The 27,395-nt window shown below is 44.1% G+C and overlaps 2 protein-coding genes across 3 annotated transcripts in view; one reads left to right on the top strand and one right to left on the bottom strand.

The window, feature by feature from the left end:
• Positions 1 to 19,674, bottom strand: part of LOC149068091 (uncharacterized) — a 55,199-nt gene extending 35,525 nt beyond the window's left edge. Inside the window, exon 1 of the mRNA XM_089251962.1 lies at positions 19,592 to 19,674. The gene's annotated coding sequence lies outside the window, so the exon portion shown is untranslated. The remainder of the gene's footprint in view (positions 1 to 19,591) is intronic.
• Positions 12,382 to 27,395, top strand: part of LOC149068090 (uncharacterized) — a 39,314-nt gene continuing 24,300 nt past the window's right edge. The window contains exon 1 of one of the 2 annotated variants that reach the window (XM_089251964.1): positions 12,382 to 12,700. The gene's annotated coding sequence lies outside the window, so the exon portion shown is untranslated. The other variant, XM_089251965.1, reaches the window with a different exon arrangement.

Genomic DNA, 27,395 nt, shown 5'->3' with positions numbered 1-27,395 from the left:
ATATATCTTTGGTGGGGGGGGGGGGGGTTCTCGAAAACGCCGAATCACACTCAAAAGAGTCACAAACTGTGACTCCCATGCCTTCAGACGCAGCGAAGGCTTGATCTATGTCAGTCTTCTTTCCTTAGACACCAAAGAAGGATCACACAGAGGGGAAGGGGGGGGGGGGGGTTCAAGTGTTACGTCAGAAGATTTTTGCCCCCTCCCCTGTCATCAGAAGCCAGCAAAACCCCCTCTGAAGCCCCCCCCCTTTTGTCAGCAAAATTTCGTTAGCTCTGCCCCCCCCCCTACTTCCTTAAGGGTCATAGCAAGACTCTGCCCCCCCCTTTGTCAGCAAAATTTCGTCATCAGCTCTGACGCTCTGAATCCTAACGCATATTGTTGGGATCAGAGACATACACGGAGGAGGGGGGGGCATAGAGTAGCTCGTGCCCCTTCCCATCCAAATCAAAAATTTATTTTTTTAATTTAAAATTTAAATTTTATCATAGAAATTTTGGAAGACAATACACCTTTATATGTTATTATAACCAATTTCTGTTAATTTCAATGTTATTTGAGAAGGCTAAGGAACTCAAAATTTATCTTTAACAAATTCATTGCGACCCACCCTCTATATATATATAAGCCATATAATTATAAATCGCATAAAGGCCCTTGGCCCACGGACTAAATATGATCCTGGGGGTTATCTGTTGCGGCCTGCCCTCCTCAAACCAAATTTTATAAAAATGAACTAAGCGGAACTAACTACGGATCGCTCAAGTGTCTGTCCCGTGGTACATTTCCGGAACATTTAAGCGGCTCGTGGCACATTTTCAGATCACTTAAATGACCCGGGACACGGTTCCAGAACACTTAAGCGATCCGTGACACATTTAGAGATCTCTTGAGGGACTTGTGACGTAGTTCTAGAACACTTAAGTGCCCCCCCCCCTTCAGGGCGGTTCTACAACACTCAAATTATACGTGGCACATTCTCAGATTATTTAAGTGATATGTGGCACGGTTCCAGAGCACTTAAGCGGCCCGGACACAGATCACTTGGATCCGCGAAAAATTTAGAGATCACAAAAGTGCGTCTGTGTAGGCCCTTAGCCCGTGGACTAAATATGATCCCGGGGGGGGGGGGTTATCTGATGCGGTCTGCCCTCCTCAAATCTAATGTTGTAAAAATGAACTAAGCGGCACATTTACAGATCTCTTAACTGTCCCGTGGTACAATTCCAGAACATTTAAGCGGCCCGTGGCACATTTTCAGATCACTTAAATGACCCGGGACACAGTTAAAGAACACTTAAGCGGGACACATTTAGAGATCCCTTGAGTGACATGTGGCGTAATTTTAGAGCACTTAAGTGGCCTCCAGGGCGCTCTACATCGCTCAAGTTGCCCGCGGCACATTCTCAGATTATCTAGGTGATCCGCGGCATATAATCACGGATCACCTGCGTGATGCGTGGCACGGTTCCAGAGCACTTGGATCCGCGAAACATTTAGGGATCACTAAAGGGGCTCTGTAGGGCAATTATCAATGTGAGGGAAATGTTACTTCAAGTGCCCACAAACTATCGAAAGGTGTTTCGTCGTTTTTAGCACAGCGAGTAAGATGCCAATATTTCATATTTTCATAAAGGGTGGCTGATGACGTAAGCATTATCCAACCCCCCCCTCCCCCCCCCTTGTCATCAAAAGTCAGCAAAGCGGGAACGCCCCTCCCCCCACCACCCCATCGATGATGGCGTAATACTTGAATGACCCCCTTAGGTACCCGGTGCTTATAACCCTTTCCACCATGACCCACGTCTCCTGAGACGAACCAGCTTATATCCCCCCTAGGGGGGCAGAGCGGGGGGGGGCATGGTTCGTCTGGAGGGTTGCAAGCGCTGTATATGCCCGTCATCAAACACAAAGGGCCACCCCCCACCTCCCCACACCGGCAAATTTGACATAGGTATGCGTGAAATCGCAAATTCGCAATCTTTGAATGAAATTTTTTTTTGCAGGGTGCTTAATAGAAGCGTTGAGATCAGGTTCTCGCGAGCACGAAATCGGACACGAGCACTGAGCACTGTTGGTGCTTCGAGGACTCACGCGAGCAACATGTTGGAGACGGTCAGATAGAGGGTGGGTCGCAATGAATTTTTAGAAAAAAAAAATGAAATTTTTGATCATCTGTGGGGCAGGGGGGGGGGGGGCATAGGGAGGCTCATGCTATTTGATGGTCCGCCCCCCCCCCCCCCCGAAAATGGAATGGACTCACTGCTATATGTCCCGGGTGTCCGCCTCTTCGATATGGCGGAATGGTGAGCCTGGTCAGTTTTTTTTTGGGCTCTCCGCGGTGACGAATACAGGGAACTTGTGGAACAATGTGGCCTACAGGGGGTGCCCCTTGCTGCTTTGCCAGCCTGATGGGACGGGACGGGATAGGGGCCCCTCAATATTGATAGGAGGATTGATTGGGATAGAGGGTTGGATGTACCGAGCTTACTTCAAAAATAAGTAACTACAGTCGAATCCCGTTTTAACGAATACCATTATAGCGAAAATCTCGTTTTAACGAAGACTTTTCTAATCCCCCCACCCCCACCAGATAAGTTTTCATAGGAACAATACAAAAACCTAGAATTCCTTTATAACGAAGGGATTTCCCCGGTATCTTGGAGTTCGTTATAACGGGATCCGACTGTATTTCTCGGCCTATCATTTGTCAAATTGCCGCCCCTCCGAACTCGCCACCCTGGACTATAGCCCTACATAGTCTTCTAGCAGCAACCTCGGCCAGACTGGACTATCGCCATTGAAACACTGCCTGCGCCATATTTTCCCATGCAGATGCCATTAATTTCTGTGCCTTTTCTCTGACACGATCGGGTGTCAAAAACAACGTGTTTGTAAATGCCGCGTGTCTCTTGGCGACATTTTTAATTAATTCGTGTTTTTGTTTTGTTCTCTCGACCAATCAGATTGCAATGGTGGGAGCTCAGCCGTCAATTCGAAGACGTCATTGGACGACGGACCATATCATATTGCGGAGGATCAGCAACCTTGGCGACGAATTCCCAATTTATTATACAAATATATAATTTTTTTTTAGGGAAGTTTTCGGAACATGTAATGGGTGGAAACAGATCCGAGGGGAGATGCCTGGGGGGGGGGGGGGGTCGGGGTACGCGGAATGGAACCGGGCCAGCTGGGGGGGGGGTACGTGGAATGAAAAAGGGTTGGAAACCGCTGATATGGATCCTTAGACGGTCCCTAACAAGAAAAAAACGGCGACAAGACCGAAGGAAAAATTGCTACCGCAAGGAGTCCCTTCCCCATCGAGGGGTTAGCGCACCATCCCCTCAACCAGTAAAAAAGAAAAAACAAGCCTGCCGTTCGGAATCGGCAATAAATTGTCGGTCGGTCCCGGTCTAATTAGCCCTCGTGCACAGAAAATGACCGTGGTGCGACAAAAATGATCGAATGATTAGACCTAACCCGCCGCGCTGCGCAAAAACTACGTAAAATCAACCATTGTAATTGCACGCGCTGTTCTAGCAACATCTCAAAACCATTTTTTTTTTCCGTGGTTCGGAGTGACGAACGATGTGGGACTGGACCCGGTTTAAGATACAGGCTGGTGTTCGTAGAGGACGGAGAATGGCGCTGTTATACAGAATCTCACCGTGTGCCGGAACTAGGATTTCGTCGTCATAGGGTGGTTCGGTCGATTCCGCTTCTTCGTAATCGATTCTCTGTCTCTCGATGGTTTCGGATCCAACTAGAGGGCTCCCAACGCCGATTCTCGATCTCCAATGCTGGAAAAACAAAAAAAAAATTGAGAGATCAACACGACAATGGCGCAAAATCTTGTCATTAAGGTGAAGTTGGCGAATGATGGAAGTGTTGCCATCGGGAGCACTCACCGCTTTACCGTGGGGCAACCAAGAGCAAATCGAGCCCGTGGCGGCGGCACCACCACCACCACCGTCCATTACGGAGAAACCACCGTCCCTCACGTCAATAACACCACCCGAGCGGAATCCGAACCAGGATTGCTGGGATTCTCCAGGATCGATCGATGAGTCCACGCCTGTAGAGTTGAATCCTCGAACTGGAGAGATATCGGGAACGAAATTCAATCATTAAATGATTGATATCAGATGAGGAAAATTTATGACTTTCTAAAAAACCGCGCCCCACTTAACTTACCAGTGATATCTGTGACGTTTGGGTCAATAGGGGGAGCCACGCAGCTCCAGATGCACATCAGGAGCATCAAATTCGCATACAGGATAGCCATGGACCCGCGAAAGTTGCTGACCATCGCGTACTGGGTCAGTGTGGGATTCATATGTGTGTACATCGCTTTCCACTCCCGGTGCTTATAACCTTTACGGCCTGAACTGCACCTCTAACCAGATGTACTAAAATCCCTCTAAATACCGGGGCTGTCCTGGGAAATACGGGACGTATGGTACACTTAGGCATGAAGCATCTTTTTTTTTTTTTCCTCTTCTTTCTCCTTTCGAAATGACGTCAAACGTAGGCTGACCATATTTCCTCGAGAGAAATACGGAACATTGGGATTCCAAATACGGGACATCGCCAATTATCGCCAAAACCAAACAAAGTTGCCAAATATTGTTAAAATTACGGAAAAACCACAATGGCGGGAAATGATGCATCGCTGCAAATTGCAGTGGATTAAAATGTATTCCACGAAAAACAAACGTTCAAGACTAATGTGGGAGATTAATATTCTCATATATAGTTGTAATTATCGTAAAATAATTTATGAGTTGAAAAATAATTTCAATCTTTGACTTCAATAAAGAATAAAAATTCAAGTAGGGTTCGTGTAAAATACGGGAAAAACCGGGACACTTTTGCCAAAAAGTCGGGACGGCCAAAATAACAGAAAATACCGGGACTGTCCCGGGAAATACGGGACGTATGGTCACTCTAGTCAAACGTCGTAAATGGGGGAAATTCCCTTTTTAAGGAAATTTTACAAACCCTCTGATGGTAACAAGAAAGTTGTTTGTCTTATCGTGCAGGGAAAATAGCTTAGCAGCCAATAGTCCTGGATAATAATTGAAGACTATAGTGACGCATCGAAATTTCTTATATCGCCCTGGGTTACATAGGCCTGTCTCATGAGGCGCTGGAGTCGGTACCAGCTGACGTCATGCGTGACGTCATTTCCCTGCAGAACGGAATAGGCTCACTTTGCTACCTTTGTAATCACTGTAGTTTGCACAATCACTGTGTACTCTGCCCATTTCATAAAATCCCTTCCGAAATTAGCTTTTCGATTATTATCATTAGTGTTTGTATATTTATTAGCTTGCCATTTAAACATGTAAAATAAGAAATTTCGCATTTTCTTATGAGGCAACTTCCACTGAGAATACATAGCTGCCAAGTCTCCCGAATTTTCCGGGAATATCCCGAATTTTAGCTTCATCCCTCCACCTCCCGAAAAGTTCTTAAATCTCCCGAATTTTTACGAAAATCACAAAAATCCCTCTAATTGTCCCTAAAAATTCTCTACTTCATTTAAAAAAAAATCCCCGCTTATGAAAACAATCCGTAAGGAATTTCTTGTGGGGCATGAATAGGCTGACCATATTTCCCCTCGAGAGAAATACGGGACATTAAGATTGCAAATACGGAAAAGTACGGGACATCGCCAATTAACGCCAAAACCAAACAAAGTTGCCAAATATTGTTGAAAAATTGGAAAAAATCAAATCGGCGGGAATTGAACCATTACTGCAAATTGAAGTGGATTAAAAGGAATTCCACGAAGAAAAACGTTCACCAAGCCGAATGTGGGAGATTAATATTCTCTTTTATAGTTGTTATTGTTGTTTTATAGTTATATTCTCTCATAAAATAATTTATGAGTTGAAAAATAATGTCAATCTTTGAATTCAATAAAGAGTAAATATTCAAGTAGGCTTCGTGTAAAATACGGGAAAAACCGGGACACTTTTGCCAAAAAGACGGGACGACCAAAAAAACAGAAAATACCGGGACTGTCCTGGGAAATACGGGACGTATGGTCACCCTAGTCAAACGTCGTAAATGGGGGGGGGGGAAATTCCCTTTTTAAGGAAATTTTACAAACCCTCTGATGGTAACAAGAAAGTTGTTTGTCTTATCGTGCAGGGAAAATAGCTTAGCAGCCAATAGTCCTGGATAATAATTGAAGACTATAGTGACGCGTCAAAATTTCGTTCACAGCGTTTCTGATTGAACACAATATTTATTTATGTTAGATCACCATTTTGAAGTTTTGGCCTCCAATTTCACTTCTTTTGTGCCTAGTGATTTCATTCCCAAGGGGTTTAACGTCCATGTGTGTAAAATCCCTATTTTAATTTGACTTTAGTTTTTCAGTAGGGATTTTATTCCGAAATGCTTTAACTTTCATGTGTGGAAAATCCCTATTTTATTTGGAAAAATCCCTTTCGTATTTATTAGGGAGTGATTTTAGCATAAAATACGGGTTCGCGTGAAAATCTCCCGAATTTTCATTTTCAAAAGTTGGCAGCTATGAGAATACTTTCCTCGAATCCCCCCCCCCCGTCTCTGTTGAATCACGGAGGTTAGTTAACTTTTACTGGGTTGATGTGATTGCAGTCTAAATCGAGACAGAACAGACCGCGCCCGGCCAGGTCAACGCCACCTATATCAGAAAGCCTCCGCGCGTGAAGAAGTCTGTAAGCGTAATCAGAATATTTTGATAGAAATTAAGTCCTAAATCTCATTTAGAACACGAATAGGGAAGCCACCCCCCCCCCCCCCACTTTGGGTGGAAGCCGCTTTGGTCGGAAGCCGTAAGGCCCTGCGACGGGGGTAGTGACTCTAAGTCGGAACGACAGTCTACTGAAGGAACTGAAGATGTCTCATGCAAGTAGCAGTATAGGTAGTGAGGCATCGGGCCCTCGGGTCCATAGGCGGAGATAGACTTGGAAGTCTCGGGGGGCAAGATGATGCTGTTGTACTTGCATCTATACATATGTGCATTAGATCGGTCGACTTCACCTTTGCTGCTGGGGGTGAAGCAATGCCCCCCTCCCCCCCATATCTCCGCCCATGCTCGGGTCCAGTTATGAAGAAGTCCAGTAGGTTGAAGAAGATCGAGGAAGAGATTAAAACAATATGGGACCCATTACCAAGGAGGTGACAAAAGATGCTTTGAAAGCCAAACTCGATGAAGTGAATTTAAGAAGATTGAGGGGAAACCCCCATTGATGAACACATGATAAAGGGAATTACGGAAAGAATCCGTACTCATCTTATCAAGCAAGTCACAGACTTGAATGAGGCAAGTAGCAGCAGGGCCGCAACTAGGGGAGAGCGGGCGGGTCTCGTGCCCCGGGTGCTGGACCGGGGGGGGGGGCAAATTTCATTCTGAAACCTGTCATGAACATTCATTACAAGGGGGCGTCAAAATGCGCGCTTCCCCCGGGTGACCAAGTATTTAGTTGCGGCCACGAGTAGCGGTGCCCAAGCGCATAGAACTGACCTGAAAGGAAGCTTCCCGAGACAGAAGAGGAACAGCGTAGGACTGACCCAACCACTTTGGCCATTGCCATCATTATGTATAAGACCCTTCCCGAAGTCCTCCGTGAATCACGTTTATCCATGGCCCCCACATCCTAGAGCAGGGCCCCCTAGGCTGGGATCTTTTGCGCCCCCCCCCCGACCACACTTTCACGGGATCCTTTATGATGAATTTATAGCTTGAAAAAGCCAAAAAATGGTGAAAATCGTCCCGGGCCCCAGGGCTGGAGCCTTGTCAGCCCACCCCTTGTGGGGGGGGGGGGGGCATGCGTTTATCCCTTGAATGAAGGAGGATTTGACGACCCATCTCGGCAGCCCCTATGAATAAAGTTTAGGTCGCGATCCCTGGCGGTTAGTGGCTAGCTTCACACGACCCTTCTCGGAAGCACCTGCGAATCAAGTTTTGATCGTGATACACAGAATGCCAATGAATCTCTGTATACAAGTGAATTTATACGACCAACCCCACAGAAGGCCTTGCGAATCCAGTTTGGGTCGTGGCAAATGGATAAAGAATCCCTGGCCGCAATTGAATTTTTACGACCTGTCTCGAGAGCCCCCTGGGGGAATTTTGTACGAGTCGTAACCTATTGCTAAAAAAACCCAAGCCGAGAATAATAGACGTGGTCTAGGACCGTACTTAGCTACGGGCTCACTACCGTGCTACCAAGCCAAGACAGGGATGTGGCCCCAGGTCAATCTTTTGGTCGCTCACTGACATGATCGTTTCTCGTTTATGACAAAAGACAGGGTTTTGTTTTTCTGGGGTTTTTTTTCTCAGGAGGGAAGGGGAGAGGGCGGCAAGGAATAGATCATAAGTTCCCAACCTTTTTTGTCCCATCGCCCCCCAACGCAATCTAACCCATAGGATCCTATGTTATTCCCGTAGCTTCTACCGCCCCCCTGGAACATTCCATCGCCCCTCCCCAGGGGGCGTTAACGCCCACGTTGGGAATCACTGGACTAGACCAACCGCAATCCTACTGTATATATGCTCTTTGGAATTCCTTCACTATTTGTGACAGCTACCAACGCACGTATTACCTCTAAAAACCTCTCTTAAGCGGACACAGGCGGAACAAAAAATTCGTCCATAAAACAAGCGGTGACCGTTAACCAGGGGGGGGGGGGGGTTTGAATGGCATGCTTTCGTGGTACGAGGGGATATTATAATTGAGCGGAGAAGAAAGGGGAGGGGGGATGATCACATCCGGGTGGGGTATCCGTTAAGAGGGGGTTTTACTTGTATTGCAGCACTTCTCAACCAGTGTTCCGCGGAGCGCCAAGGGCTCCGTCCCAGGGGCTCCGCGGCGACTCGAAGAAAAAGAAAATGAATCAGCAAATTTGATAGATAAGTAAATAAGAGAGGCCTACAAGGTTCTGCCATAGAAATTATGTACAGAAAAGGGCTCCGTAAGTCAAAAGAGGTTGAGAACAAGGCTGACCATATTTCCTCGACAGAAATACGGGGCATTGGGATTCCAAATACGGGAAAATACGGGACATCGCCAATTATTGCCAAAAATGACGCCAAAACCGAACAAAGTCGCCAAATATTGTTGAAATAACGGAGAAATCACAATGGCGGGAAATGCAGCATTACTGCTAATTGCAGTGGATTAAAATGAATTCCACGAAAAAAAAATTTTCACTAAGACAAATGTGGGAGATTCATATACTCATTCATAGTTGTAGTTATCATAATATAATTTATAAGTTTAAAATAATTTCAATCTTTGACTTCAATAAAGAGTAAAAATTCAAGTAGGCTTCGTGCAAAATACGGGAAAAACCGGGACACTTTTGCTAAAAATTCGGGACAGCCAAAAAAACAGAAAATACCGGGACTGTCCCGGGAAATACGGGACGTATGGTCACCCTATTGAGAACCGCTTCTGTATTGGGTTTGAAAAACTGGAAGCTTTTTTTCTTTCCCCACGAATTGTTGGTTTCACTTTTTGTCCACAAACATTTCCCATTCCAGAAAAGAAAAGGGGTTTCTTTTAGTAAAATTGGGTGCCCCTAAACATGGGCGGAGATATGGGCCCCCCCCCCCCCCCAGCATCAAAGGTGAAGTCGACTGATCTAATGCATATATGTATAGATGAATTTACGTCCATCATCTTGCCGCCCACCCCCATACTTCATAGCCGGAGATAGACTTGGAAGTCTGGGGTGGGGGGGGGGGCACGATGATGATGTCAATTCACATATGCATATATACATTAGATCAGTCAATTTCACCTTTGACGCTGGGGGGACAATGCCCCCCACGCCCCCCCCCCCCCCGTATCTCCGCCCATGCCATACTTCCAAGTCTATCGCCGCCTATGCGCCTAAGTTTTGGGGCCCGTCGGAACCGCAATCTTCGCTTCGCACATACTAAGTCCTGGCTTCGCCATGCTCCAGGAAAAAGCCGTAAAGCAATGAAACTGACCAGACGGTAGGAACAGTTCATTAAAAGCGAAGGAAGGTAGAGATTAAGTGGTGGGGGGGGGGAGGGGTTTGGTTTTTTTTTCCTTCTTCTTCAGCGGTTCCTGTTTTAGTTACGAGACACCATTGTGACGGCGGTTTCACGTCAGAACAGTGGCGCCATCTGTCGTTAGAAGGCGTGCTCACACCCGTCTTTCCTTTCTCAGTTTTTTTTTGAATCTAGTAAAATACGGGTAGGATTACCAACCGTCCTCCTTCTGGGGAACTGCGTGTGCTGCCATCTACATTGGACACGGACAGACATTTCTTTATCACAATTAATTTCTTCTAATTAAAGCTTTTTATGAAAGCTTTTCTAATTTAATTTTTTATTAAGAGTTTTCCGAGTTCCCCTGATGGATTTTTAAATTTCTATTCAATGGAAAAATGTCAGGTTAGGGGCCGTTCAAGTATTACGTAACAAAATTTTTAGCCATTTTTGACCCCCCCCTCCCCTAGAACCCCTTTATACCCATACGAAAGCGTCTTACTCCCCCACTTTTGGGAAAATTTCGTCATCAGTTTAACCCCCCATCGATTTAACCCCCTATAATACTTCAACGGCCCCTTATTTTAATTTTTTTTCTTTTTCAATTCTACATACCGTATATATGGCGTGACCATACGTCCCGTATTTCCTGGGTCAATCCCGGTTTTCTCTGTTTTCCTGTCGGTACCGACATTTTTCGCAAAAATGTCACGGTTTTTTCACGCGTTTTCAACGAAGACAACGTTTTATTCTTCATCAAGTCAACGATTAAAATGATCTTCCCCCAACTCGGAAATTACATTGCGATAATTACGATTACAAATAAAAATACAGTATCCATCTCATAAATATATCCATCTGCAATTTACAGTAGCACTTCCCGCGATTAGCGACTTTTCTGTGGTTTTGGTACGAGTTGGCAACTTGTCTTACTTTTGGCATCATTTTTAGCGATAATTGGCGCTGTCCCGTGTTTTCCCATATTTCGGAGGCCAATATCCCGTATTTTCCTCGAGCAAATATGATCAGCCTACGTATACATTCGCATTTCTATAACTATGTAGGGGGGGGGGGGTCATTCAAGTAAGGGGCCATTGAAGTACGTATTACGTAAGCAGATTTTCAGCCATTTTTGCCCCGCCCCCCCCGTCAGAAAAAGTCAGCAAAAAACTGACCCCTCCCCCCCCCCCCCCGACCTGTCAACAAAATTTCGTCAGCGCAGCTTAGAATATTTCATATCTTCAAAAAGGGCCGGTTGATGACGTAAGCAACCTTCACACCCCCCCCCCCCCCCCCCGTCATCAAAAGTCAGCAAATCCGAAACCCCCTCCCCCCCCGAGTAAGATGTCACTAATAATACTTCATATTTGTATAAAGGGTGGTTCATGACGTAAGCAACATCCACCCCCCCCCCCCACCATCGATGCTGACGTAATACTTGAATGACCCCTAATGCTTTAGCATCGTTGTGGGGGGGGGGGGGTTCGGATTCAGTTGACTTTTGCCGACGGGGGAACGAGTCAGAATGATGCTTACGTCATCAACACCCCCCCCCCCCTTTATGAAAATATGAGATAATATTCTTTACGGCATATTGTGCCAAAAACGAGAAAAACTTTCGCTGGTTTGTGGGCACCTGAACTAACATTCCCCCCCCCCCCCATTGATAAGGTCCTCACGGAATTTGGCAGGTGCAAAGGGCGCGACAGCACTGTGACGCTAAATTTTAGGGGATAAAAATGATTTTTTTTAACTACAGGCTGTAGCGAAGACATATTTTGGAAATAGAGAAATTTCAACTGCCCCTGCGGGGGATCGAACCCACGTCCTTTCACTTTCCGGTTGAACGCACTAGACTACAGAAGCACCGAATCTCACAATCTTTCCTTGGAGCTCGTGTGCACTGAAAAGCCGGGTTTTCCTAGGAATAGGTTTTTTTGCGCAGCGTGAACCGAATTAGACTATTTCGCGCCGACAGAAACGTGCTACATAATCACGCTACGCGTTTGTGTTTTCCTAGCGAGGCGCATCAGATCAGGGCGGCTATGCTCCGGTTTGAAGGGAGGGGAAAGAAAACACAGAAGAGTGAAGAGAATATCGGCAAAACCGCGGCGCACGACGCATTTGAGTCCTCCAGAAGCAGTCGGCCAATCACGCCCGGCGTAAAGCGCTGTCGTCAGGCGTATTGCGCTCTGTAGGAAAACAGTCACGCTGCTTTTCTTACTGGCGAGTGGACGGCGTGTCGCTCTGGGCGAATCACGTTGCGCGCGGCACAGGAAACCTGCTCCTTCTAAAGGGACCGTACATGGACGGCCGGCCAACGGTTGCGCCACAAAAAAAGAGTTGGGTGACAGCTTCCTTGGTGAGCGGACGTGTTTTTTGGTTGCTCCTGTCTTCGTTAGTATCATAACGTTCCGGATTCATCCATAGAGCTACGGACTTCGGTCATCATACGGAGTTGGGTGCGACCTGCTTCTACAGTGATCCTGGTTGGCTTTCAGCATATCTGCATTGCGATATAACGGTCATCTTCGATCCTGCTTGTGTCATCGCACTCAAATTCGTGAAATTTGTGATTCTCCCCCCCCCCCCCAGTGAAATGTCTGCCCTATTTTATTTTTTTTTAAAAGCCCCTAGTGATTTCTTCTATGGATTATTCCTGTTTTATCTCTCAAGGTAAGTGGGTCTAGTACATGCGAAATATGGGTAAAATATGCCCATTTGCAAGCTCCGAGTTGGAGAAGGTTAAGAAATTGTGTTTTCTGGCTTCTGAGGTCAGTGATAATGATGAATTTATGTTTGAGTTTCAAGAACTGTTGTTGTCATTTGTGAAAAATCAAAAGAGGTTAAGTGATGATCTTTACCACAAAGGTGAGAACTGTAATCTTGCGAGAGAATTTGATATAATTGTTATTTCAGATTATGTGTGCTGGGAAACTGCCGATAAGGCAAATAAGGTGAAATTTTTTGATAGTTTCGTAGGTAATGCTATTACCTTTTTTGATTCTCTGAATCTTGAGTCATGTAGGCACAAGCAGTCTGCATCGTTCAAAAAAAGTTTTGGGACTGCATTGACTTCTACCCCCAAATCTGACTCGAGGGTTAGTGTTTCTTGTAAGAAAAAAAGAATAAAAGATAGTGTCAAGGGGGTAAAAAAGAGTTCTCTTAAAGGGGAAGCAAAGGCTTCTTCAGACAGTGATAGTAGAGATGAGGAATCACTCGCAGACACTACTAAAGGGTTAAATAGCACCAAAAAGAGAAATGCAGGGAAAATTAAGAGACAGAAAGAGGACAAGGAAATGACTACTCACAGTGACGCTGGAAATGAGGTGTCCGAGCTCTCAAACGAGACAAATACAGCTAGCAGTGAAAATACTAGTTCCACTTCAAACTCATCAACCTCTAATGGTTCAAATGGAACTACGGATAGTAACACAACACAAAGTGACACTAATTTAAAGGAATCTGACCATGAATCATCAGAGAAAGACACGACATTACAAACTAGTAACGTAAAAATTTCACATTTGGACACTTCAAAAGAGCATAAAATAAATTCAGATAAAACAAAAAGCAGCTATAATGATATTGATGTACAAGGAAAATTGACAGATGATAATTCAAAAATTTTTGATGATTCCTCATTAATAAAAACTGTTGGTGTTGCAACAGTAAAAGGTGCATTTTCACATTTTGAGGGAAATAACTCACAACAGGCAGCTAACACGAGGAACACACTTGCCTTGACTGACTCTAGTGAAAATGAAGACCATGACAATGGTGACTTCATCACCGTAACTAAAAAGAGGAAAAAAACTAATATTCAACAAGCACAAGAGTTGGCTAACGGAGCCCATAGAATAGATGCGACACATGTAACTGTGAATAACAAAATTCCCCCTATAATCTTAACAGACTGGGGCAAAAGCTGGATATCAGATTTTGTAGCAGCAAAGAATCTTTGCGAAATTACACCTCAGGCAAAACCAACTAATAATACTATTGTAGTTAAGGTATTTACTGAAAAAGATCACAGAGCAATCACAAAATTTTTTGATGACAAAAAATTTAAGTATTATACTTATTATACAAGATCTGAACGCACTCTGAAGTTTGTTGTACGTGGCCTTCCAGCCAATATAGGCTTAAAAGACATCAAATCTGAGTTGGAAAAGCAAAAATTTAATCCAATCAAAATTAGTAATATGAAAAATTATCATACGGGAAGATTACTTCCATTATACTTAGTGGAGGTACCAGTTGCAGAAAAAAATTTTGCTAATATTACAAATTTTTCGGAAATACCCATTGAGATAGAGAGATATAGAGGACTGCAAAGCCCAATTCAATGCAGATCGTGTCAGTCCTACGGTCACAGTTCTTATAGGTGCAAAAACGCCCCGATATGTGCGTACTGCTCTAAATCTCATGAAACTCGTAATTGTATTGATAAGGGTAACCCAACTAAGATTAAATGCTGTCATTGCGGGGGACCGCACACATCTACGTATTCTGGTTGTAAAGCTAGGCCAGTTTCTAATCAAAACAGGGGACGTCTATTTCTACCTAAGGTACCACCTGAATATCAAGGGTCATCTTCAATTAATTTTCCGTCACTTTCTAATAACCAACATCTTGAGGAAGATGATGATAACTTCATCATTGGACAAAACCCCATTTCTATAATGCCCTCATCAACAAAAAAATGGACTGTAAACAACATATTGCTACCTCAAAACGACAACATTGAGGTTGTGAAAATAAACATAGAAAAACAGAAGTTATTGGATGAAACAGTAAAACCTGGCATTCATCCACTGGCAAGAGAAAAATCTGGTATTACATCAGTGCACGAAGCTAAACTGGAATTGTATGAGCTACATGCCAAAACCACTTATCAAAAGGTTTTGCGTCAATTATTAGATAGAACTGAGAGAGTCAACATTACTTCTGTGTCAGAAATAAATGATTCTGATACTGATTATTTTGGTCCAGAATTACAGTTGGGAAAACCTGTGGAAATCAGCAAAAATAATAGTAAAGATCAATTACACAACCTTCCGTCCATTAACCCCATTGCTGAAGTAGGAGGAGTCAATAATTTACCCATGCAAAAAAAAGCTAATGACATGAGTCAGATCTCTGATACATTCTGTACAATTTTGAGTGCAGCGGGAATTTCCCGAGGAAAAATTGAGAGTATTCTGCAAGCTTTGATTCAAGTAATAACACAGCTTAATAATTAGTTCCCCAAGTGTAGCATTAAGACCCTTGTGCATAATGGCCTGGAATGCCAATGGTCTTAAAGATAAAATACGAGAACTCAAAGAAGAGTTATACTTTCACCAGGTCGATATTTTACTTGTCTCTGAAACTTGGCTTTTGCCCAGTCAGAAAATAAAGCTAAATGGTTACCAAGAAATTAGGAAAGACAGAATACACAATAGAGGAGGAGGAACAGCAATATATGTTAAATCAGATATACCATATCAAATTAATACACTCCCAAATTCATCACAAATGGAAGCCTGTTCTATTACTACTTTTGTAAACAGAACCCCCATGAATTTTTGTGCTATTTACAAGCCGCCTAGAAACAGAATAGATATCTCTCTCCTTCAACATTTAATTAACACAAATACTCCCACGTTTATAGGAGGGGATTGGAACAGTAAAAATAGCATTTTTAACAGTCGTGGAAGTAATAGGAGTGGGAGAATCTTGCGTAAATTCTGCCTTGACAATTTTGTTGACATTCATTCTTCTGTTACTCCAACGCATATTCCTGCTTGTCCAAGATATAGACCGGATGTCTTGGATTTTGGAATATCCAAAAATTTTGTATATAATATTAATACTTTTACATTACATATTTTAAACTCCCCACATAACCCAGTTTTCTTTCAAATAGATTTTCCTATTCCTCATAAGATTAGAACCTTCAGAAGAACGAACTGGGAGGAATTTCGAGAAATTTTAGAGAGTGCTAATATATCTGGGGATTTAAATAGTAAGGAGATGATCGACGAAACAGTTGATAAATTAACAGAAACTATACAAACTGCCTTGCATCGTTCTACAAGGGTCTCCCCTGACATTGAAAATAAATATGGACTTTCCAAAGAAATCTTACAAAAGATCAGGCATAAAAACTTTGTACGCACCTTATGGCAAAGGTACAGAAGAAGATCTGACAAGATCGTATTAAACAAACTAAATAAGGAAATCAAACAAGAAGTTCAATATTTTATTAATCACAGATTTTCTGAATTTTTGGAAAATGCCACTACTGAGAATGGAAATGTATGGAAAGCGTGGAATCTGTGTAAACCGGGTGGCTACATAAAAATCAATAAAATTCAAGGTACCAATGGAATTGTCTATAGGGAGGATGAAATTGCGGAAACATTCGCAGAGGCCTATGCCTTACAGTTCTCACCAAATCACATTCAACCACTGTCTACACAGGTGGAACTGAGGCGCAGAGCTGCACAATATATTTTTCATCACTCCAACGCTGATGTAGAATCGCTTGAATCAACTGATGTTGTTGAGATCACTGATATAATTACTAAGCTCAATAGGAAGAAAGCTTCTGGCTATGATAATATTTCTAATACAGCTTTAAAAAACCTCACAATGAACATTTTATTAAATCTTACAGCCATTTTTAATGCTTCCTTAAAACTGATGTACTTTCCACATTCTTGGAAGCATTCTATCATTAAAACAATTCACAAACCTGGTAATGACTTTATTCAACCTACATCTTATCGTCCAATAAGTTTGCTCACTAACATAAGTAAAGTTTTTGAGCGAATTGTGGCACTCAGGCTTGAACAATATATTGATCAAAACAGTGTACTGCGGCATGAACAGCATGGATTCCGTAGACAACATTCCTGCATAACCCAATTATTGAGGGTAACTGAATATATAACTGAAACTTTCAACAACAGGGAATATGTAGCGGCGGCCTTTTTGGACGTATGCAAGGCGTTTGACAAATGTGATTATCCAACCTTAATTAATAAATTAATTGATTATGGTATTCCCCCTCAATTTATAATTTTTTTGTATAATTATTTAATTGGACGTACATTCCAAGTAAAAATTGGAGACACGTTATCTTCCATTAAATCTATCACTGCATCTGTCCCTCAAGGAAGTGTCCTGGGACCACAATTATTCTTATTGTACATTAATGATATCCCAGCCCCTCAGAATGGCATCATAGCTCTCTTTGCAGATGATACTGCCATATTATGTAGACACAAGAATGCAACGCAGGCGGCAGATAACCTGCAGGAATCAATTGATGACATAGTAGACTGGTGTAATGAATCTGACATCTTGCTTAATGGAAAAAAGTCTCAATTCATATGGTTTACAAGATGCCATAAAATTCCCAGAAATAGGAACATCTACATCAATAATCAAACAGTCAAACCAACTGATCAAGTTAAATATCTTGGCTGTTTCTTAAATAAATCTTTAACTTTCACATCTCACATGAAATACGCCAGAAATAAAGCACACAAAATAATAGGTGCATTAAACAAAGTAACATTTCCCCAAGCTAAACTCTCTCTAAAAAACAAAATACTTTTCTTCAAATCAATAATCAGGCCCACGTTATTATATGCCTCACCAGTTTGGGCTCATGCAAATAAGAGGAATATTAAATACTTACAACAAGGGCAAAATAAAATTTTGAGAAGATTTGCTAATGCACCATACTACATTAGAAATAAAAATATACGTCAAGACTTAAAAATTCTACATATTTTTAGATATATTAAAAAAATAAATAAAGACACATATGATCGAATGAGTGAATCAGAGTATCCTCACATCAGAGAGATTGTCAATTATAATGAACAACCAGAACCTAGAACTTCAAGGAAAAAGATATATAGAAGGCCAAAGCAGATTTTCCACTTACCGTGGGGAAATCTGTAAAAATGTAAATATTGTATATAAACCTTACAGTTTTCATTAACTGACAATTGGCACCTATTATACTCGAACAAATAGCAATGGCAATTATAAGATATGAATATATACCACTTGGCACCTATAATATTTGATTATATAACACTGGCACCTATTTATCCAATTTTTGAACTTGCTATTATATATACTACTCTTGGCACCTATACTTGAATATATATTACTGGCACCTATTTATTCAATTTTTTGAACTTGCAATCATATACTTTACTCTTGGCACCTATTTAATCTCTTCTTTATTCATTATTTATATTAAAAAAAAAAAAAAAAAAAAAAAAAATGAAAAATGAAAAAGCCACCTTGAATGTAGGGGACGAACTTTGAATCTTGTGTAGATGTTGTTTCTGAAGAGAAGGAATTTAACAACAGGTTGACACTGAGTAATTCATCAAAATATTGTTATGATAAATGAACTCTTACTTCCTTACAGGTTGTGGTGGCGTTTTACCTCAGGCATAAATTTTGTAGGCCATGACAGCTTATTACCGGACTTGACATATCTCTTTTCTTTCACGTTCATGCACTCACACACTGACTTACATATCACTATCCCCTCTACTTCTTCATAGGCCTTACTAGGCCCGTCTGTAATTCCACAATCGGCCCATTGGGCTGGGCATGGAAGTCAAGGTCTGATGCTGGTCTGGTCTGGTCTGGCCAACGGTTGAAGAAAATCGAACTGGACGCCGTCACGAACGGTCGACTTTTTCCACCCTCCTTCGACATTGCAAAGTGCTAGTGCAGTTCTCCCGTAGGCGGTAAGGGCAGGTGGAATACCGCCCTGCCAAAGGGAGCTAGTTACGGACCCTAGGCATAGGCTGGACGGGTCGGGGCTCTTCGTTCTCAAGGTCAAATATTGACATAGCCCACTTGCGTGCAAAACTCAAGTTGAAATAAAGGCTGGCATGGCCTGCTAGATAGCGGCGTGCTAGCCATAGATACCAAATCCCCCCAATTTATATAAAAAAAAAAAAAAAGAGGACCTTTCCCCCCGCTCCCTGCTACACCTATGCTTCAAGGAAGTGATACGCACGGTAAGTAGTAACAGGTGAGTGGAAATTCTCTTGCATGTGCTCTGAGTAAGATGGGCATAATCTGCCCCTTTGCCGATACTGACGGCGCCGAAGCCGTAGCTAAGTTGAAAAATCTTGCGGGGGACCTGGACGAATCCGGCCCCAGGGCAGAGTTTGGTAAGGCTTTTCTGCCATGGATAGACAAGCTTAAAAATATTGTTTTGGGGGAAAATGTGGCCCACAATAGATGTATCTTTGAGGAAAAGATCGAAAATCTAGTGATTGAATACTACCACATCGAACAGGAAGGGAAAAACAAGGTTGCCCTTAAGGGCCTCGAAGAGCTTTTCTGCGAGGCAAGGGACCTTTTTGACCTTATGGGAAATAAAACCTGCTGCCACAAAAGGGCACTTATGTTTAAGCGCAACCTTACTTCAACCCCCATGCTGAAGGGTGACTCTGACCCCCCCCCCCCCACCCGAAAATGGTGGTCGGAGAAAAAGGTTGAAAAAGAAGAAAAGGAAAAAAAAATCTAACTCACATTTGGGGTCCTCAACTGCCCCCGGAAGCTCTTCAGACACGCAGAAGTCTGACTCAACCATGAACACCACAGAAAATTCGACCCACGGGTCCGCACCAAATCCAAACATAAACATCAATTTGCGTCTCAGCCTTACTGATAACACGCCTGCAATCTCTGAAAACAGCACCAATATTTCAGAGCGTCAAAACTCAAGTACTTCTGAGGAGAGAACTGACACCCCCTCTACTGAAAACACCACTGACTTCACTTCGAGTATAAACAGCTCCGGATCTCAAAACGGCTCCACCGCTCACTCCAGCTCCACTGCGGATAGCTCGTTGCCAGGAAACACCACTGCCTCAAATGACATAAGAGTGCAACAAGCCATAACAGATGCATCTGAACATCTGTCTTCTCCCCCTGCCCCCACTCCGATCTCGCCCCTCTCTCCGGTATCAGACAAACCGGACCATGACAGCATGTCAACAGAGCGAACTCTGTCACCAAATTCAGTGGGAAACGCCCACTCGAACATAAACAACACTGAGGGGAACGCCCCTCTCAATTTGGTAAGCACTACTTACCCGGATGTAAACACCACAGGAGGAATTGCCTCCCCAAATATGGTGGGCCAAACCCACCCGAATGATAACACTTCTGAGGGTAACGCCCCCTCAACACCGCCGGGCAACGCCCCCGTAGCTAATATAAACATAAACAATGCTCCTACGCCCCCGTCGGACGAGGACGAAAACGACCAAGATGATATACAGAATAATGCAGGGTTCCAACCTGCACGACGCCCTCGTAGGCGTAAAAACATACCTGCCATCATCCTTAGGAACTGGGGAAACACCTGGCTGACAGACTTTGGCGCCCTTCGAGCCCTCTGTGAAATACCCCCCACTTCCAAACCAACACAAAATACTTTAGTGGTTGAAGTCTTCACAGAAACTGACCACAGAACAGCAACCAAATTTTTCGATGAACGGAAATTTAATTACAATACCTACCAATTACAATCTGAAAAAACACTTAAATTTGTCATTAGAGGGCTCCCAGCAAATGTTAGACCTGATGAAATAAAAGAAGAGCTCCGAAAACAGAACATCAATACAGTTAAGGTCTCCAACATGACGACCAGAGCAGGAAACAGGCCCCTACCCTTATTTTTGGTGGAAATCACTATTGAAAATAAAAATTTTGCTAACATAAAAGAATTAGCTGGTATCCCCATAGATATTGAACGATACAGGGGCAACGCCGCCCCAATACAATGCAGGCGCTGTATGGCGTTCAACCACACGGCCCTCTTCTGCAAACATAAGCCCGTATGCGCCTTCTGTTCCGGGCCGCATGAAACAAGCAAATGCAGGGATAAAGGAGACAGAAGAAAAATAAAATGTGCCTTCTGTGGTGGCCCTCACACAGCCACTTTCCCAGGTTGCCCTAGACACCCCAATCCAAAAAAACAAGAAAAGGGCAGAATTATTATTCCCCTGCTCCCCCTTCACCTCAGGCCGATTTCTGCTGAGGACTTTCCCCCCCTCCCAGGAAGCGCCCCCCCGGAGCTCACGAGTACCCAGTTGGGAACTAACCTACCAACCATTGAAAACGAAGAAGAGTTCACGCTTGGTACCGACACTCTCACTATTCGCCCTTCACGGCCCCACGGGCCAGGAACCGGGCCGAAAACTCAGCCCTCTCATGAGATACCCCTTGCTCAGCAAGCCAAAATAATGCAAGAAAAACAAACCAAATTGCATAACACAATACAGGCTGGCGTACACCCGCTAGCTGTGGAACACAAACAAGCCCCATTAGATGAACTCTCCTCCAAGCTAGAGGAGATGGACACCAGCAAAAGAGCAGCTACAGCTGCATACAATTACTATATCCTTAGAACCGAAGAAATTGACTCGGACGAAGAATCTTTCGAAGATGCTCACGAGTCACTCCCAGAAAAAGAAAACCTTGAAATCAACGACAAGCAAACAAACTCAAATTTGGCCCAGGACACCTCTGGACCCGAAACACAAGTGTGCGCTCAGACCCTCACAGCTGAAACAGAAGTTCCCAAGCAGTTGGCCTCAGCCCCCACCAGCACATTACCTGAAACACTTGTTCACCAACTAACACAGCTTAAAAAAGAGGAAATAACAACTTTAATTGTACTACTCCAATCCCTGCTTAAAAATAGCTCAAACAATTAGTGTCCCCCCCAGACCATTACGAATTATGGCTTGGAACTGTAATGGTCTAAAAAATAGCCTGAAAGAGCTGCAGGAGGAGGTCCACCGAGCCCAGCTTGATATAGTAATGCTTTCTGAGACCTGGCTGCTACCCAGCAACAAACCGAAACTACAAGGTTTCACTATGGCACGAAGGGACAGAATTTTAAATAGAGGAGGCGGAGTAGCAATTTACATCCGGAACACCATCCCCTTCCAAAATATTGTTCTCCCAGCCTCATCAGAAATGGAGGCCATTGCCGTGGAAATTTTCATAGAGCGTAAAAAATTCATCTTCTGCTCAATTTACAAGCCGCCCCGAAACAAAATTGACGTCAACCTTCTAAATACTATTTTTGACACAAACACCCCAGTCTTCGTTGGGGGCGATTGGAACTGCAAGGACCCCCTCTTTTGCAGCAAAAAAAGAAATAAGCATGGCGTAGCCCTCCGACGATACTGTATGAACAAATTTCTTCAAGTTCACTCTTCTCCCACCCCTACACACATCCCCGGTTGCCCACGGCAAGCTCCTGATGTTATAGATTTTGGGATCTCAAAAAATTTCCTCTGGGACATTGACACACACACCAAGGTCATTTTAAATTCCCCCCATAACCCTGTTTTTTTCGAGGTCGACTTTCACATCCCACGATCCAAACGAATCAGTAAACGGGTCGACTGGACCAAATTCCAAGAATTAACAGAAAACGACAACATCATCCCTATCACAGCGGAAACGCCCACGCAAATTGATGAGGTTGTTTCACAACTGTCAATCCGCTTTCAGGAGGCCATTGACCTCGCTTCTAGCGAAGTACACTTCTCTGACCTCCGATATGGCCTCCCGAGAGATATTCTACAAAAAATAGCCTTTAAAAACCGAATCCGAAAAAAATGGCAGCGTTTTAGACGACGACTGGACAAAGTGCTCCTCAATCGTCTACAAAGCGAAATAAAAGGAGACGTTGCAGAATACACAAATGACAGATTCTCAGAATTTATTGGAAATGCTACAGCCGAAAATGGGAACCTGTGGCGAGCATGGAAAATTTGTAGGCCTCCGCAAACACGACTCACAAAGATCAAAAAAGGAAACGGTTTCGTTTTCTCTGAGTCCGACATAGCCGAAACCTTCGCTGACGCCTATGAGCGTCAATTCTCCCCAAACAGGGTCCAGCCAAGGGACGACACAATTGACATTTGCCAACGCGTATCCAACTACATACGATACCACAGGGAAAACAATCCTGGACATATGGCAAACACAAATGAAGAGGAAGTTAAATCACTCATACAAAAATTGGATTCCAAAAAAGCCCCAGGAGCCGATGGCATCAGCAACAAGGCAATTAAACTTATGGCCCCTGCACACCTCACAACACTTACTAATATTATAAATGCATCAATCAACATAAACCACTTCCCAGTTCCTTGGAAACACGCAGTCATACGGGCCATACACAAACCCGGAACTGACCCGGATGTTGCTACCTCATATCGCCCGATCTCGCTCCTCAAAAATTTCTCTAAAATCTATGAGCGAGTCATCGCCACTAGGCTATTTCAATTCACTGATACAAATAATATAATCCGACCGGAGCAGCACGGCTTCAGACCGGAACACTCTTGTGTCACGCAACTGCTCCGAGTCACTGAATTTGTGACAAATGCCTTCAATTACAAGGACTCAGTGGCAGCCCTGTTCTGCGACATCTCGAAGGCGTTTGACAAGTGTGAATACGCAACATTGCTTGCAAAATTAATTAACATGAACTTTCCACCACACTTCATACTTTTTTTCTTCAATTACCTCATGGGACGAACCTTCCAAGTCAAGATTGGCCAAACCCTCTCCTCCTCAAGGCCCGTAAGGGCCTCTGTCCCTCAGGGAAGCGTTCTTGGGCCACAGCTCTTCTTGCTCTACATGAATGACTTCCCAACCCCCAGAAATGGAATCATTGCCTTATTTGCGGATGACGCAGCAATTCTCTGCAGTCACAGGAAGCCAGCCTACGCCCTTTGGAACCTCCAGGATGCAGCCCTCGACATAGAACAGTGGTGCACTAACTCCGACGTCCGCATGAATTTCAACAAGTGCCAATTCATGTGGTTTTCCCGGAAAACTAAGCTTCCTAGGCACACTCTTCGCTTCGGAGGCCATAACCTCCCACCAGTTCAACTAACTAAATATCTGGGAGTCCTTCTCGACAAGAAACTCCTCTTCCGTGAGCATGTCCAAATGGCCAGGAACAAAACAGTTAACATTATGGGCATGCTAAACAAGATCACTTTCCCCCAAGCCAAATTGTCCCTAACAAACAAGACAATACTCTTCAAATCAATTCTGCGCCCCACAATGCTCTACGCCTCACCAGTCTGGGCCCACGCTCGGAAACTCAACATAAAAGGCCTACAAGTACGCCAAAACAAGATCCTCAGACAACTGACGAGAGCTCCTTGGTTCCTTCGTAATGCCAACATCCGCCTTGACCTCCAGATTACACACCTCTGGCCGTACATACTCGAGCTTAACCAAAGCCAATTCGATAGAATGAGCGAATCCCGTTACCCACACATCAGGAATATTGTTGACTACGCCACTGACGAAGTAAGAAAGTACCGGAGACCAAAACAAATCTGGGCACTCCAGTGGCACGATCTTTAATGGCACGCATATCATACACACACTTCGTCGTTTGACCAACATAAACATAAACATTAAAGGGGAGTTTCCCCCTTTTTAAAAGTCCGCTCTTTTTTCCCAAAATTGCCTTTCCCAGGCAGAGCAGAATCATCTCCAAGCTGAAATAACGATAAGAAACATCTTCTTTTCCCTCTCGCTGACGTCACGAACAACCGTTGTTGAAGGTCAGGGAGAGAGAAAAAGAGGGAAAAGAAAGGAAAAAGACGTTGGCTGCTTCAAACAGCTGTTTTTCCCACGCCTCCTCTCTCTCGTCAGAGGGCGCTGCGGGGAAAAAAAAAAAAGAGAAAGTTTTTTATTACTACTATAATCGTAAAGGGCTTCCCTCGCGTACACCAAAAAAGGCTTAACGGAAAAGGCTTAACATGTAAAGCTAGCTGCCTTGCAGTATTTCCCTCTTCTGTTGGGAGCTACTCGCTTCACGCGGATCGGGGTAACGGTCAGCTCGCGACCCGCTCGCATGAGCCCGAGCCCCAGGGACCCAGTCGAGGCAGATTACCTCTGTATATATTTTTTCTGCATAAAATTCCTGTAACCATGTCCTTGTAAATACATTTATTTAACCAAGCTTTTTTATTACCCAAGAATATGCTCGTAACCTAGGAACTTTTTCATACTCTGGGAATTGAACTTCCCCCAGGATACATGTAATTTACCCGTTTGGGTGGGAACCTCTTAAATCCCTGAAGGGAACATAAAAAAAAAAAAAAAAAAATTCTCAGTAATTTTTCACTGTAATTTACGGCAAACAGAGCAAGAGATTTTCACTTTTCTGTTGTTGCTTGTGTGTTGTATTTCATGCTTCCTCCCCCCTCCTTTCCTTTGTCACCCCCTTCCCCCCCCCTAACAACTACTAACAACTTTCTCTATCCCCCCCCATTTCTTCCTTTCTCCTCCCCCCCCCCTCCTTTTCTGATTTCACAAAACTTGTCGCATTGTCCGGCGGAAATGAACTCACACTGAAAACTTCAAAATTTTTTAAAATAGGAAAAAAAAAAAAAAAAAAAAACCGGCACGTTCTTCACAGCTTCTTTTCACTGTCCTCTTCTCCTGTTAAAAATACTAACAGAAGGTTGTGGCGCAATTTACCTGCAAAACGTGTTACCAGACCAGTCGTTAAACTTAAATGACCATCCCGATCTTGACAAATTTTCTCATACACATGCACAAAAAAACCACATACTCTCTTGTCTTTCTCTTCATACGTAGTCTCCGTGGCTACAATTTGTAAGCCCGCAGTTGGCCCGAAAGGGCCAGGCCCGGGAAAATAAATTTCATTCTGGTCTGGTCTGGTCTGGCCAACGGTTGTTCAGAAATAAGGCTGGTGACACCTGCTCGGGACCGCCGCAGCGACTTTGTCCGCGAGGCTCTCCGGTGCGCTAGCCGCAGAATCACCACTTCGCTTCTACATCGCCCCCTTTCTCCCCCAGTGACTTTTCGTTCTTCCCCCCCCCCCCCCAAGTGCAATGGATTACACACCTTTTTTCTAGGATACTAAAAAACAAGGTAAGTGGTCTCAATTGTGCGCTCTCTATTTTTTGAAAAATGGGTGTGTTATGTCCCTTCGCCACCGCTGAGGATGACGTCACTTATGCGCAACTTCAGCGCCAATCGTTTGCTTTCGACGAGCTCTCAAGGGAGCAACGAATCGAATTTGGAAACCTTCTCCTAACATGGGCCAAAAGCAAGGAGAATGTAATTAACAACTCGCCTTATCAATCGTTCAACAGCTGCAAGTTCGATGAAGCAATTCTTTCGCTTGCAACAAGCTACACGGAGCTATCCAACAGGCTTACTCCGCTCAATCGTTCCGATCAAATCGATGAAATAATCGAAAAAAATGAAAACTCTCTAATCGACAATTTTATATCCGAGGCAAGGGATTTCTTCGATAAATTCCAAGATGCCTCCTGTGTGCACAAAACGTCTCGCGCGTTCAAATTGGGAATTATTTCCACCCCTATCCCAGCCGAAGGGACCCCACCTTCGATCAATGAAACGCCGAAAAAAAACAAAAAAAGAAAGAAAAGTCGCCCCCAAAAAAATTCGCCCCCGATCTCTGAAGACGATTCAAGCCACTCTGGCGATAATGAAACGAACAACTTCACGCTACATTACTCTCATACAGAGAACTCCACTGTCCTCGAAGACAGCACCCAATCGACAGACAACAATTCAACTCAATCGACCTCCAGTGGCGTAACCGACTCCACCGATAACAGCACAGAAGACTCAAACTCGTCTTCATCCACCATTGATGAACCCCCCGAGCCAACCCTGGCTCCAGTCGTAGTTACCCCGCACAACATTTCAACCGATAGCACCGAGGAAATACTCCCACCCAAGTCGCCCCCAGGGCCAAAACCTGGTACAACAAAAGAATCAACCGACGCTTCCTCCCTGTCAGACCCTCCCCTTTCCCCTGTAATCACAAGTGACCAATTACCCATTGAACCCACTCCCATGCCACCCATGGCCCCCTCGCCCCCAACCTCCACCGCAGCCCCAGTGGACCAAGATGGATTCACCAAAGTCACCTATCGAAGAAAAAAGAAACCTGCGCCTCCCCCCCCTGTGGCCGCACCGACCCCAGCTCAACCCAGCCAAGTCGCCCCCAGTCGAAGTAAAGTTAAAATCCCAGCCATAGTTCTCTCACGCTGGGGCGACACCTGGCTCCGGGACTTCGCAGCTGTTCGCAAAAAATGTGAGCACCCTCCGGAGGCGAAACCAACAGGGAGCACTATCATCTTCCAAACGTTCTCAGAAATTGATCACAGAACCGCCACGAAATTTTTCGACTCGAAAAATTTCAAATACCATACGTACCGACTGCAGCAGGACCGAACCCTCAAGTTCGTCATCAGAGGGCTACCTGCAAATGTAAAAC

Source organism: Pholcus phalangioides, unplaced genomic scaffold (assembly GCF_987345545.1).
Source record: "Pholcus phalangioides strain wild (caught in Gottingen) unplaced genomic scaffold, Ppha-v1.0 ptg000027l_1, whole genome shotgun sequence".
In the NCBI taxonomy this organism is placed as follows: domain Eukaryota; kingdom Metazoa; phylum Arthropoda; class Arachnida; order Araneae; family Pholcidae; genus Pholcus; species Pholcus phalangioides.
The sequence above is the reverse complement of the archived record's forward strand: the minus strand, read 5'-3'. Positions and strand labels throughout refer to the sequence as shown.